The sequence below is a fragment of the Scatophagus argus genome, chromosome 7 (assembly GCF_020382885.2).
Source record: "Scatophagus argus isolate fScaArg1 chromosome 7, fScaArg1.pri, whole genome shotgun sequence".
NCBI lineage: Eukaryota > Metazoa > Chordata > Actinopteri > Scatophagidae > Scatophagus > Scatophagus argus.
The window spans coordinates 14172177-14187321 of NC_058499.1; the positions used below are offsets into that span (position 1 = coordinate 14172177).

At 39.2% G+C, this 15145-nt stretch overlaps 1 protein-coding gene across 11 annotated transcripts in view; it reads right to left on the reverse strand.

Annotated features, from left to right (window-relative positions):
- shank3a (SH3 and multiple ankyrin repeat domains 3a) overlaps positions 1-15145 on the reverse strand; it is a 156544-nt gene that overhangs the window by 107018 nt on the left and 34381 nt on the right. The window lies entirely within an intron of this gene.

Genomic DNA, 15145 nt, shown 5'->3' on the forward strand with positions numbered 1-15145 from the left:
GCAAGGCAGAGCACTTCCCTCTGGTTACCACATTGTGGAGCCTCAGCTACAGAGAGAGAGAGACAGAGAGAGAGAGAGAGAGAGAGAGAGACACAGGGAGATAAAGAGGGGGGGGGGGGTGCAAAACCCACAAGCAATAAATCAATTAATGCTGCCTGCAGTATTGATTCGGATCCTCTCCTCTCATACTCCCGTTCAGCACCAACAAGTTTTTGACACTCAGACCCAGTTGTTGAGAAATCACACCTTCTCACAGGCAATACAGCACAGCTACTGGACGAGTCACATGCAGATGGACGTTCAGAAGCGGCTACACATAAGCAGATCTTACTGAGATAACAGTGGATCCATGTAAATTCTTAGCATTACAGAACATTACAGCAGCTGTTGGTGCAAGGACATAAAAGCATGTAATAGAATTACAATATTATCAGGAGGTAGAATTCTGACTTCTCAGAAAAAAGGATTGAAAAAATGTTTTTGTACATCACTCCAGTCAAGGTCAGGTCCAGAAATAGTTGAGCATTACAAGAAAATGTTCTGATACTTCTTTCCTGAGTATTTTTGACATGCTCTTGAGTTTGGGAAATGATCAAGGGTTTTCTGTGGGATCAAGACACCCTTCAGCAGCAAATGTCTAGTAAACATCTAGAAGAAGGCGAGCTTTTAGTGCAGATTAGGACCAGCAGCCCATATTACCTCTCTTAAAGGACTTAAGGACACCACTCCTGTTCAGCATGGTATCCATTAAATCGTACAGCAGTATCAGCCTAGAGCGACTCAAAGAAAAGGAAAGTGCAAAAACAGAAGTGCTACTCGCCTTGATACGGTCAATCTTACTGACTAAAAAAAGGAGGCAGATGATTGACAGCTTCCTCCTTCAGACAGGTAGTAGATAATGATGTTTGGGCGTTTATAGAGCCGGAAAGTCATGTTATCATCTCGACATTCACTGATTGGTTGATAAATCTGATTGGGCTAAATTGGTTCTCGAGTGGTTGTCTCCAGACTTAAATCTCTTGATAAAACTTGAGCTTGTCTGACTCTGTGAGGCCGTCAAGTCCAGCCTTTACTAAAATGTGTCTCTGCAAAAAGCCTGTGCTATTTACTATACACCATAAACACTCTTTAACATTCTGTTGGGAGGCATCTATCTGAGTTGGCCTGGTTGCAGTGAAAATTAAAAAAAAACAAACAAACAAACAAACAAAAAAACTGCAATACACTGCAGACAACTGCTGCACTCTTACCGCCTATAGCTATTTCAGTTTTAAGAATGGAAAAAAGGTCATGGTACAAGTAGCTCAATATTCTCTCTGGCAACTTTACTCCAACTATTTTAACAACTTCAAATAAGATAATATAACAACAAGATAACAATCTATAATGAGACTGTGCTCAAACCTGCGCTCTCAACAGGAAGAGCCACACTTTTGGACAACAGTATCATCAGGTTAAAGATGATCTGAGTAGTACCAGTTTTCTCAATTTGCCTGTGCTGTTTGAATATAAAAAGCCTCTTGCTTGTCTTGCAGACTTGGCTGAGTACTGGGACCAATCAAGCCAAAATAGCAATCTTCACAATAATGCACAAAAATACAAAGGTTTAATTCTGTGTTTATGCATAAAAATGCCACAGGCAGCAACATCAACAAACTCCAGTCCTCCTCGTGGCTGCTTTTCTAATAAAGCCTGCCAGTGTCTACGTGAAAACCTGAAGAACATAATCCCCCCCCCCAGTGTAAAAAACAAAAAACAAATATAGCTTTGAAAAGCTGTGTCTTCACTTTCAGATAAGCTGTCTTTTTCATTAACGTGAGAGTTGGCTTAGGATTAAGGAGGCCTCTTGGGGGAGTCTTGTCGAAATAGGGAGATTTTACCATCAACAGCCATACAACAATGAATGAACACAGACTCACAAACAAATGCATGTTATGTGACTTGAAAAAGTATCAATAAAAGTATCAATTCAAATTATATGATAATTAAAATAATTATATATGGAGCCTGTCCCAGCTCACTACAGGCGAGAGACGGGGTACAACCTGGACGGCAGATAAGCGCTGACACACAAACACAGACAACCACACACACACACTCACACCTAGGGACAATGCAGAGCAGCCAATCAACCTAATTTTGGGATTGTGGGAGGAAGCTGAAGTATCTGGAGAAAACCCACCGGGATTCGAACCTGGAAGCCTCTTGCTAGGCGACAGTGTTAACCACGGCACCACTGTGCTGCCCATGCTCTCAACCGAATTCATCAAAAACAAGAGCCATTGCAATACCAATAAAACAAGCTTGCTGTCCTTATGTGTCATTATCCTCATGCAGGACTTAGAGCACTTAAAGCAAAGTCACTTTCAGGGGTAACTGCACTAATTACAGTACGTGATCACTGATACATACTGCACATACAAAACAAGAGTAAAAGTAAGCTGTGGTGGATTATAAAAAACAGCTGTGAACATCATTTATCATTTAATACTGGTTATGAACAAAACTTCTCATATCCAGGGTTTTTCAGAAACTGGACGCTGTAGTAACTCTACAAAGAAGCCACAGTATTTCACACACTACAGGGCAATCAGAAAACTGGTTTTCCCACCATAATTGAAAGAAAAAAAGAAGAATTAAAAAAAAACAAAAAAAACATTTGCTACTAGTTTTGTCTGTGTTGATGCAAAAATGTATACTTTTACAGTACAGAAATTTTTGTTGTTGTTTTTTTAAATCTGAACTGGCAAGTTCAATTAGAAAAGTTTTTTGCTTTAACGTATCTTTACGAGGTAAATGTTGATGGCACAATGTAAAGGCTATAGAATAATGACCCTATTGGGAGTTAAATTGGGTCCCTACTAGACCTTGCTTTCACAGTGCAATTTTGTCTGCCACTGGGCATGAAATCTAAAAATGAAGGCTGAGTGGCGATCCAATCAGGCTGGCTGCTTGGCACTATTTCTATCTGCTTTCATGTCCCTGTTACAGACTAAATGAATGAATAGCCTTACGATTTTGTCATGTGTTGGTAGATGCTACTTTGAGGGAAACTGAAAGTGATCCGGTTGTCTTTGTGACAGCAGTGCCAACAATAATACCATTTGAAACACTGGGGCTTTACATAATATACACATGATGCACACACTAACAGTTCTACTAGTTTTAGGCCACTGCTGTTAGATCTGACACACTGTCAGTCCACCGGGCTGCTCATACAGCTTGTAATAAAACCATCAAACACATAGAGTTAGACACTGTTCATCACTGATTAGTATAGAAGATGACTCAAAGCAAGACAGAGACATCAAAGAATCTTTGTTAAGCAAAGGAAAGGGACTAGGATATGAGGGACATCTTTTTTTTTCTTAACTTATTTATTCATTTATTGCTCATATGTTGCTTTTGAAATATGTTTTCATCTTTCAATGCAAATACATCAAACAAGAAAGTGAATGCTTCCCTCACTGTACACATTGCAGCACACAACTGCACAGCATTTTAAAGCTGGGTCAAACTCTACAGGGTCTGTGGGTATATGTTCCACTTTTCTTATCAACCACATTTGTAGTTTGCAGCTAAATAACCTTGAGTTTAGTTCTCAAGGTGCCAGGACAAGATGTGTGTTTATGTAACTGCGGGTCCTTGAGTCTCTGTGCATCACTTGTCCTTGTTAATCTGTGTCTGACTGTGTCTCCTTGTCCGTTTGAGTGTAAAGTGAGTGTGCTTGAATCCACATTATAAAAAAAACAAACAAAAAAAAACATGACTGACATTAGAGTGAAAGCCGGACACCTCACGACTCATAAAGTGTGCTGTCCACCCATTGAGTGCACCAAGCCTGCTTTTCAGCCTGCATGTCATCCCATGTTTACACACTGCTGACACTGTTTTGGTAAAAGCATCAGCAGTAAAACACTTGGCTATGGGAATAACCCCAAGCATGGTTTCATAAAAGAACTACTTTGGTGCTTAATACCAACTGCAGTGACAATGGAATTACAATATTTAGGACCAGCTCATCTATCAATTTAAGAACAAGAAGAGGTAGATGCATCACATCATTATACCTGATTGGTTAAACATTTATGTGCTGTTTTTAGGCTCACATTCAGTCATACAATGTACTGAGCATGAATATTTGTTGATCAGTGCAAGGTGTAAGCTTAATCAGAGCCAAAATACCTTATTTACTTACTTAGGTTGGTTTACATGGCATTCAAGATATAATACACTAACTATGGTGTTAATCATGTTGTTCAAATTTAAAAGAAATTACACTACATCTTCCCTGGCTGAAAGCAACTGGCTGCTATCATCATAAAACCACTACTGACTCATTCATATTTAATTACTTAAACATTAGTTACTGTTTTGGTGCACCCCACGCAGTGATAAGTAATATTGAAGAGTTACTAAGTAATCCATCATTACTTCATTATTGTTTCACGATTGTTTATATTTTTTGTGTACCTTCAGGTAAAGTGGTGCTTTATACTGATCTGAAACAGTGAACTATAACTAACGCCAGTGAAAATCAATCTAACTTAACCGTAAGGCATAGTTTGCATATAATACATTAACACAGATCAGTGTTATGTCTGGACCCTACAGACCTCTTCCCGTGATAAGATGCTGAGCTATTGGCACTCATAAAGACCCTACACAGAACTGTCTTGACTTACAATGGGTGATTAGACCTCATGACATTACTGACATCTCCCTGACTCCTAATGTCTTGGATCTGATATGTCAGAACTCATAGGTCAGCTGTAATCAGTGAGAATAACTCCATATAGCAATGTGCAACACCCTTTGGGAAACACAACGGAAGAAGGATTCTGTACCACTACTGCCTTATCTTGTTAAATGTATTTCCGAATATACAGAACAAATGATAGACCTTTTCTTGAGTTTTTAGCACATGCAAGTGATCTGTGAATGTGACCCATTTCTTTTTGCGCAGAAGTCCTTCTCCATATCAACAATGGCACATCTGCAACATTCCAACAGTAAAATATGATGTGTAAAATGGTCTTGTAATGTTTAATGCACCAGTATATTAGTGAAATTATGTATTCAAAGTAGAATGGCAAGAATCCTAGCATCTCCTACCATTGAAAATGAAAAAAAGACCCTGAAACAAGGCTGATATTGTCAGCATATTCAAGGTTGAGAGGGGCCCATCCTGTCATCTCCTCCTTAATCTTAAGAAAAGCTTGTTCCTTGTATTCAAATTGTCAATCAGCCTTGTTCAAATTTGTGTAGCTCAACATTACATGCACTTAAAACTGTAGATTTGAACTTCATTCAAGACCAAACTGCACTAAGGATACATTTAAAATCACTGTCTGGATTTCCACTGATATACTGACATTCTCTCTCTGTGTTCCAAACCTTTCAGGTGTCCTGGGACATTTATAACTGCACCAGTAAAATCAGGCTAACAGTGAACACACCAGCACAGTCAAACTAACTGTCTGTCAGACCACAACTCCCCAGAGACTTTTATTTCCACAAAGTAAGTTGCCTTATTAATATGTAACTGTCAATTTATCCACACTTTCTCAACACTTCTGGATACTGTCTGTTATAAACTAATTGTTTCAGAGAAGTCAAGCACATGCACAACTGGTGTAGTCATTCTATTGTGATTGTGTTAAACATCTGATTAATTATATAATTTTCAGTTAAACTACAAATGTATATGAGAGACTTACGTTCTTTTGCCAGAAATCAGTGTAATCATATCCCTTTGTAATCCAGCTTTGATCTGCAGTATCCTTTTGGAGAGCTTGTAAAATAAATCCGTAATGATAAATCTGACACGGAATGTCTTCTGTGAATGTTTATCCATTTTCTTTGTTGAAAACAGTTATTGTTGTTGTAGTCATCATGGTTGTTAGCCATCAACTGTCTATCCCATAATGCCAGCGGACAGCTAATATTCTCTTCATTCACAATCAACCAATCAGCGGCTGAGGTTCTGACTTTTTCACATGAACTCTGAAAATGAGCCATTGTTCTGGCCTTGTCTTAAAATTAATCTCTTCAATCTCTTCACAATTGATTAAAGTTTTCTACTATCTAGAACAACAAACAGCAGTCATAAATCTTTTTAAGATTAATATTTAATGAATTAAAGCCAAAACAAACACCATCAAGCTGGAGAGGCCCTCCACTGTTAAAGCTAAGAGTGCCAAGTTATTATGTGAAGTATGGTGGAAGGAATAAATCAAATGCACAGTGATTCGGTAAAGAAGATGATTAGTTGAGGTTTGAAAGATTTAAGGACAATAAGGACAATACAAAATAATTCAGAGTATTGTGTAACAACACAAACAAGGCTGGAAGGTTGCACAGTCTTTCCTGGAAGAAAACAGCAAAAACTGCCAAATTAACCAAGTGCTGCTAAATCTGGTGGGAAAAGTGAACGGTACAAAAGGCAGAAAACTGTTTTTATTTGACCTTGACTTGTGAATTGTGTGACTCTTGTTGAGAAGGGTGCTGGGGATGCTATCCTCAACACACACACACACACACACACAGTCTGAATGAATGGACAGGTCCTTCACTGTTTCGCAGTGGTTCCTTGGTGCTACTGAAAACAAGGGTCTTGCCTCAAAGTGTCCCAGAGGTCTAAATAAAGGCTATGAATGAATTTGCCCAGTCGTGCCTTTAAACTGCAATGCAGAGCCAGCCAGACTGGATATAACATTCAAAGCATGAAAGAGAGAGAAGGAGTGAGTGAGTTAGAAAGAAGACAAACAAATTAAGCCACTGAGTCAGAGAGAGAGAGAGAGAGAGAGAGAGAGAAAGTGCAGAATACTAAAATGCTAAAAAATGCTTTTAACACCAGGAAGTGTGCAGTTATTGAGTGCATTCAACTGCATGTGAACATATTTGTGTGTTTCTGCCTATCAGTCTATCAAAGGCTTGATTGTGTAATCACAACGACCTTTGAAAAGTAATAAGTGGTGGCAAATATAAGATAGAAACATATTGTTACTGAAATTTCTTTCCACAAAATAAGTCACCATAGCTTAGACACTTTGGAGACTATAATACTAAAAGACCTTAACAGACTTAATCCGAGACTCTATTGATAAATGAGGCTGTTGCACATGCATCATATCATACTGTATTTAAAAATATATTTTGTGCATTTTAAATTAAATGTTGCAGTTTCCAAACGTGTGGAAAGAGAAAGAGCTTTAATCCCACATTCCCAGTTGTTTTTGGGGCAAAGAGGCAACAGTAGCCCTGAGAATGTTTCTGAGGAAATGATATTTAAAGTAAGACAAGGACATTTTGAATTGTGAACAGTTTGAACTGTTGAACCACAAACAGACTGGAAAAGATTATTTCAAGGTCAAGAAAAGACATTGTGGCACTGCATGTACCAGTATTAAAAAAATGACTTTATGTTTGCTGAAAGTGACAATATATCATCTCTGAAGTACAAGAGACAGGGTTTGTGTGAGTTAATTTAGCTACTTTCAGACAGTGAACACTTATCACATTCATTGTTTCCAGTGTAAGCACAAGAGCAGGTGAGGTCAGTCGATGGCAGGAGAGGTGTCAAGAAATGAGAGCTGCTGTTGCTTTCATGATGCATATAGTTGTTTGCCACGGCACTTTTTCAGCTTCCTCCTATGGGTCATCATGTGACCACAACAAAGACGGGAAATACACCAAGGGAAATAAAGCAGGAGCTGTCAGAGAACTTCCTTAAAATTCTCTTTGAATCTAATGCAATTTGCATCACACAAATGAACCAATAAATGAGCATTCACAATACCAACACCGTAGAACTGGCTCACTAGCTCTGGTTTGATTATTTGGATTGAGCCAATAAACAATGTTTATGACTAGTTTGATTTGTAATTGCTTAATAACTTAATCATGTCATGGGAGGCTGGTATCTGCAAATTGCGAACCTGCCAAATTACACCACAGTGCTTAGCGGCAGATGCAGTGGTAGCAGTTTGCTGCTTGAAAACACATGAAGTGCATGTGCATGTGTGTCAGACTGATGATGTAGTGAAGCACAGTGAGATAATGGGAGTTACCGTTTTCCCTGTTAAACATCCACTATTGCAGATGAAAACCTGACGTGACCCAGGCAGAAATGCTCAAGGAGAAGGTAATGTTTTGAACTAAACAAAATCTCTAAATGAAATGGTTTTGGTCTGTTAGTCAGCCAAATCTAAATATTTGAAGACATTTCTATGGATTGCTAGAAACTGGTATGGGCATTTTTACTGGTTTCTGACACCTCATAGACTAAATGATTAAATGAGACAATAATCTGATAATGAACCTTATCATTAGACGCAGGCCTGCGTTCCATTAACTTTATAACTAGAATAAGCATGACCTCTATAGAGCCTATGATATCAGCAGACAACGTGACACTAAAATGTTCTTGTAAGAGAACTGAAAAATCCCTGCTAAGGAGAGCTGGAGGGGCACTTTCCTCATAAATAAAGGGACATTCGAGTAGAAGAATAAGCTTGTCATGACACTCAAGATGCAATTTCTCATGAAAAGTACAGAATCATGTTCTTCTGCCAAAGTGCACATGCAGGGTGTGTTCCCGCTTGTTTACATGTGTATGGCCTTGTGTGTTTATCAATGTCCCTCCTTGTTAAACTCATTCACACACTGAGATCAGACACCCTGGGAATAACGTTCTTCTCTTCAGTATCAAAGGCCAAGCCTTGATCTTTTGTCTGTTTAAATTAGAAACATAAGTGAAGGATGATTGGACAGGAGAGTAGAGGCTTGAGGGAGGAGATGAGAGACAAACAGCGAGTCACACTTGTGGAGCATGATTGGACAACAATCAGGGGAAGCGTGAAGGAAGGCTGTGTTTTCAATTAATTGCTATATTAGATGGCCTAAAGCTACATATGTATCACTGGGCATTTGGAGGGCAAATATAACTAGGTTTAAAGGTGTGAGTCTCTCTTTATGCTTCTAAAAGTCACAAATATATTAATTCTTGCAGTTCTACCATTTGTTAGTAGAAGAATTCTGGACTTTATAATTTGTGATGTGAATGTAAACCTGCTGTATAAGCAAGTGGCAACTCTTAAGGGGCTGCACTAATGCAAAAACAAAAAATCTGACCTAACAAGTCAGCCCTGTTGTTCTGTATGCACATTTATGAACACAAGCAGCGTGCTAGACTCTGTAAGACTCTGTCTTTAATGGCACAGAAATGAGGCTAAATGCATTACACTCAAAGAGAATTTTAAGAAAGTAAGAGCTACTGAATGTGTTGAGTCATTCCATTTAAGAGGGAAACACAAGTTCAAGCAAGTGCAAACAGGTCAACTGAATGGAGACAAATGCAAATGCATATTACATCATTCCACATCTGAATTCAAAACCCGGCCCAAAAGCACCTTTCTAATTACGACGTATTGTTTGTATGTGTTTGTTCGTGATTACGCAGGCAGGCATGATGCATGGAGCAGGGCATGACTCTAGTATCTCTGAAGGCACAGATGGCATCCAGTCACAATAGAAAGAGACAGGGCATTGTTGTTGCCTTTTAGCAAGAAGTGATGCATCGACAGAGAAGAGAAAGGAGAGTGAAGCGTAGTGGTGAAGTGAAGTAAAAAAGAACAGAGCAGTGCTGAGATGATGGAGTGTAATGACTCTCACACAGCCCAGCCTCAATCTCCCAAGACCTCTGGCTGTCGCTGCCCAGATGACATATGCACTAATTAACAGCACTGAACCTCCTGCTGGATGTGGGAAGAGCTAAAAGTCCTGACCAGTGCCCTAAAGGAATAATACACACTACTAGTATACCTAATATGAGTTTGTTGCCTTGTAAACTGGAGAATAAAGAGAAAGTGTTTAACAGGAAAGTTCTGCTGCTGGACACTACCGTATAGCACGTCCGCATGCTCGTTATGCTTTCAATCAACTGTGGACAAGCTTTGTTTATTTGACCGACAGACAAAATGAACTGCCTCTGTCTTCTCCTCCTTCCCTGGCTCTCTGCTCTTTGGGTTTCCTGGTGTTTGGCCAGAGTCCAGGATGATAACAAGTGCATATGTTTCTCTGTCTCAGTCTGAGCATCCTGCACGAGTGGATTCAGCAACAGGGATATAAACTAATGCTGCTACATCTTTTAGCCCTGCATATTCTACAGCAACGTTAAAGTAGCAATTTCTAACAGATGAGCAGCAAGAGGTAGCACATGTTATTTTCTGACGTATGCTGACTCGCTGTCTTTATACCGCCCCCTCACTGAGTGTGTTGTTCTCTGCTTCTCCATCTCCTTCTGTCTACTATATCTCAATATGCCAAGAGCACAGAGGTTAAATAAAAAATACTGTTCAAAAGACATCACCATAACTCATTCTAACAACACTAAACCAAGCCTTTGAGTCCAAAGATGAACTGTCTAATGCGATTTGGGGATCAAATAGTCAATAGTCCTCCTCCTGGATCTTTAAAAAAAAAGCCACAACATCAGCTTTCAGTAATGTGCAATTTCAGCCAAAAATCAATTAGACAAAATTTCTCAAAGTTTAAGCTAGGAAGAGCTCAATTTCCACTTGTCAGAGGATTACCAGAGTTTAGCAGAAGACAGACACCATGTGATATTAAACACGGCATCAGTGGCAATGGGCTACATATTACACTTGGACCTGGTATTCAGTTTCATGTCAGATGTGTCACAGCAGTGCCCACACAAGAAAGAACTGAGAAGCATATTAGTCAGCAGCAGAATTAATCAGTGCTTTAGAAAGCACTCTGCTTCATTAGGGAATAAAGCCATTGATTCTCAGTGAACAGCATCTTTTTTATGAGTGACAGAGTTTCAGCTGAATTAACTTTGGTTCAATAATATGAGTGTTTAAGTGAAATAAGCTTGGCCATTAGCTTATGCTGATGAGTTCTGTGGCAGCAAATTCGTGAAGTGGGAAAAACACCCATTGTCTCCCAAACTGAGTTCTTTACATGATGTGACAAATTAGAATGGAAAATGGAAATCAGTCTCAATTTGGAACATTTAATTACTCTGCCCCAAACTGAAGTTTGTTAGGTGTTCACTGATGTGTACAGTGCAGACACAGTCAGTCACAGTTAAATGTGGTGTGCCAATAACTTAGACAAGTCTTTCCCTCCCTGTTTAGCCTTATGCCTTTAGCTGAATGCAGAGCAGAGCAACGGATCGCTGCCTTCTAATAAAAAAAGAACAGAATTTTTGCATCATGTTAACAGCAAATAACAGACATCTTTTTACTCATCCAACCATGAAACACTGCTGTTACATGTAAACAGGTCATGAAGACACATCTGGCCACCACACAAACTAATACAAAGGCAGGATGCTCTATTTGTGTCCATCACAGTCAGAATAAGACAACCTTTTGGTAATCACATACTACAGCTTAGCTCTCAAACAGTTAACATGCTGTCTGTTTGTTGGGGATATTTTCAAATACCATGAACAAGCCTCTATCTTTAATCTTAGGCCTTACTGGCTACAGGACACTAACTGTGGGTGTATACACTGTGTGGAGTCTTTAGTCAGTCCCCACATCCCATAGCGTAAAATGAACATAACACCCAAGGGTTTACATCTGAACAATTACCATCATACACCCCTGAGACAAGGTGTGTGTGTGTGTGTGTGTGTGTGTATGGGGAAAGGGGGGGGGGCTTAACATTGATTCAATTAACTCGAATTAATGGGCTACCATCAAGATTCAGACACCTTGAAAGACATTGTGTGATCACACACTACACACTACTCACACAGAAAATGCTGAGGCTGGACTTGTCCCTAATTATGGACAATGGTGCGTGGTTCATTCTGTCCATTTGATACGAATAGTTGAGCTTAATTTGTGTTGAATTGGCGTGCTGTCAAGAAAAGTAGACCAGAAAGTGTGTGAAAGTGTGTGGGTGACCCACTGAGTGCTATAGGAGCAGTACAACATGAATCTCAATGACAGAAAGGAGTTTAAAAGCCTATTTTATCTTATGGGACAGTGCACAATGACCAACAAAGATATTATTCTCTGTAAAGACAGCCAAAAACTGCTATAATTTCACAGAAATGTGTGACAGGGGTGTCTATATAGAGCTTGTTACAATTTCATAGAGACAGCAATTTACATCACCCAGCTGCAACATTAAAACAACCTGCTTAATGTTCTGTAGGTCCCCCTGTGCTGTCAAAATGGCTCTGACCTGTCAGACACAGGACCTCTGGGGGTATTTTGTGGTCACTGTCTTCGAAATGCTTGATCCTTTGGGTCCTGTGCATTGGGAGTGGGGGGTGGGGGGCTCCAGGTGGGCCCTGAAGAGCTGGTATTTGGTCTGCAACGTTTAGGAGGGTGGTGTGTCAAAGAAGAGCCACATGACTTCCCAGAATCTAAAGTTTACCAGCAAAACTTTGTATTATAAACAGATGATTAATGTTATTCACTTCACCTGTCTGTGGTTTTAATGTTGTGGCTGATTATTTATTATTTATTATTTGTTTTAGGTCATAAATATCATAGCTGGCATGTGGATCAAAATCTTAAGAGTTGTCTATGTTCTCTGTCAGCAGGCCAATGTTGCATATACTTTTTATGACTCATGGCACCATAGCATAAATGTCTCCAAAAACAGAATATCCTGTAGTTTTAACAATGACAGGACCCAAAGACTTCTTTGGCTCTTCTCTGGCTGCACTGGGAATGAAAGGGGTGCAAGAGGGTGCCAGTGTTTGCATATAGGACACCAGAAAGAGAAAAATAAGTAGTGAGATCCAGGTAGAGGCTGAGAGATTATAGATGTGTAGTTCTAACAGCTTCAAATTGAGAAGCTTTAAACACAGAGATTCAGAGGAACCTTATCTTCTAATCTTTCATCTGCAGAGAACCCTGAACCTGAATCTATAAGGAGCAAGCAGGCTGTAATCGCCAGCGGCCACTATCAGCCACTTCACATTCAGCATTTGGTCTGATTTATACTGCCAACTCTTGCTCACTGACACCGGGTGACTGCTAAGGTTTCTTGAACTTCCCTCTCTGAACCCCCGTCAATCTCAGCTGATAACACCAATGCCAATATAATATTAGCATTACCATAGTAACAAGTGTTAACTTCTTATTTAGAAAACTACAACTATAAACGGGACAAAAAGGATTCAGTTCTTGAAACAGCACTGATGAGCAAGTGCTTTAACTTTAAATGGACAAGCCACAACGGAGAATCAGTTATGGGAGAACATCATGACAAAAGAAAATGCACACATAACACGCACACAAATTAACAGATTATTTTGTATTGCTATTTTGTATTCCTCTATGCCAAACTCTCTGTTTGCCTCAGTCTCTCTTACACAGACTGCATTTTAACTGTACATGGTATTTCTCTGCATTGCCTCGTGAAGCACCACAGCAGCACGACACAGAGGACTATCCTGCATCTTAACAACCACATTAGCCAGCAACAGTGCCTGCAGTCAGCAAACAAACTGTAAACTTACAGTAAACTTACAGTATACATATCACATATCATAATCTATAATTATATAATCTAATCTAATCTAATCAGATTTTAAGAACAGTTTTACCATGCCTCTCAACCTTTTCTTTTTTTCCCCACTTTAGCTTCTGTTGTCTTAAATTTGCATATCATCAGGCAGTTACTCTCAGGGTGTGCCAAGGAGCAGTGCACCCTCGCTGGTTGCCTAGGAAACTTACTGAAATTTTCCAACTGGCCAGTGTGGTTTGTCGGTTAAGTCTGTTTGAGCATGTGCATTTTCTTCAACCACTACCAAGTGTGACGACACACTTCTCTCTGCATCTGCCCATTTGTGTAGCAATGCCACAAGTCATTTCATTGATTCCATTTCAAGGGCAAATTTTTTACCAGTTAACACTTTTCCAAGATAAACCTATCAATTATTTAAAAACTATCCAGCTAAGCCAAGATTTCTAAATGACAAGAGACCAGACAGTCTAGAAAATGTGAACACATGCCTCTATTGAAACTAACCATTGCCTCAGCTAACAACAGTAAGTCCTCTCATGAAGCAGTAAAAGCTCAGATGGTATCACCTGTCCCCTGCTGTCATAGCTCAGACCCATCTGGTAAAGATCTGGAATGACAAGATCAATAGGGGTTGTAGGCTCTTTTGTGGTATGGCTGGATTGTTTCCTCAAGTGTAACTCCTGGAGGCATGTCTGAAATCATGTCACGATGCTGACACATCACCTGCCAGTATCCCTTGTGTGCTTTTCAATGAATGTGAACTTCTTTTTTTTTTTTAACCTGTCACTGTCAACCTGCCTTTCCTACATGTCAGGCGCATCACCCAGATGCCCTGTTTTGCCACCTTGGTTACCTGTCTGGGTTCTTTTTGCAATAGATTTCTACTACGGTTCACTCTTAATAGTCCTTCTCTTCTTCAAAATGCAGAATTTTGCCTAAAACAATGTGTAGACACATTCAAAAGCAATCCCTCTCAATCAGCTACCATCAGAGTTCAAGCAATATCTGTGTAGTTTGGAAATCATCACATCAATTCTACCTCTTTTTTTAACATTTCAATATGCTATTGAAACACATGGGGAAGCTTGTTTTGGATTTTACATAAGGACTGTCTTAACATGCCATAAATATGTTGCTGCTAGAGTAGAAGAAGACCATAATATTAGTTAATAATACACATGTATTGTGCAGCTGAATAAAATGTTTTTATAATTAGTTTGCATGCCAAAATGTAAAACTGCAGTCTCTTATACATTTACCAGTTTATACCACAAACTGCAGGCTTAAACATAATCATAAGGTTTAGTGAAAACCTCTTTAAAACAGTGTTAACAAAAAACCGAGCCTTAAAGACAAGCTTTGTCAAAGGGCGGTACCACATAAGCTCTCACCAAGTGTACCTAATAAATTCACGATAAACAACAAACCTACTTTCCTCAAGGGTAAACAAAGAATTAGCAGTAATGGGTTACCACCAAATAAACTGAAATTCTTTGTGGGTTTTTTTATTAGCAATATTAAAATGTGAATGAAAAATTTTTAACAGAAATGTTAACAAAAAACTAACATATGACATGCTGCACATTGCAAGCAAACGTGGAATGATGTATCACAGTAGTCTATT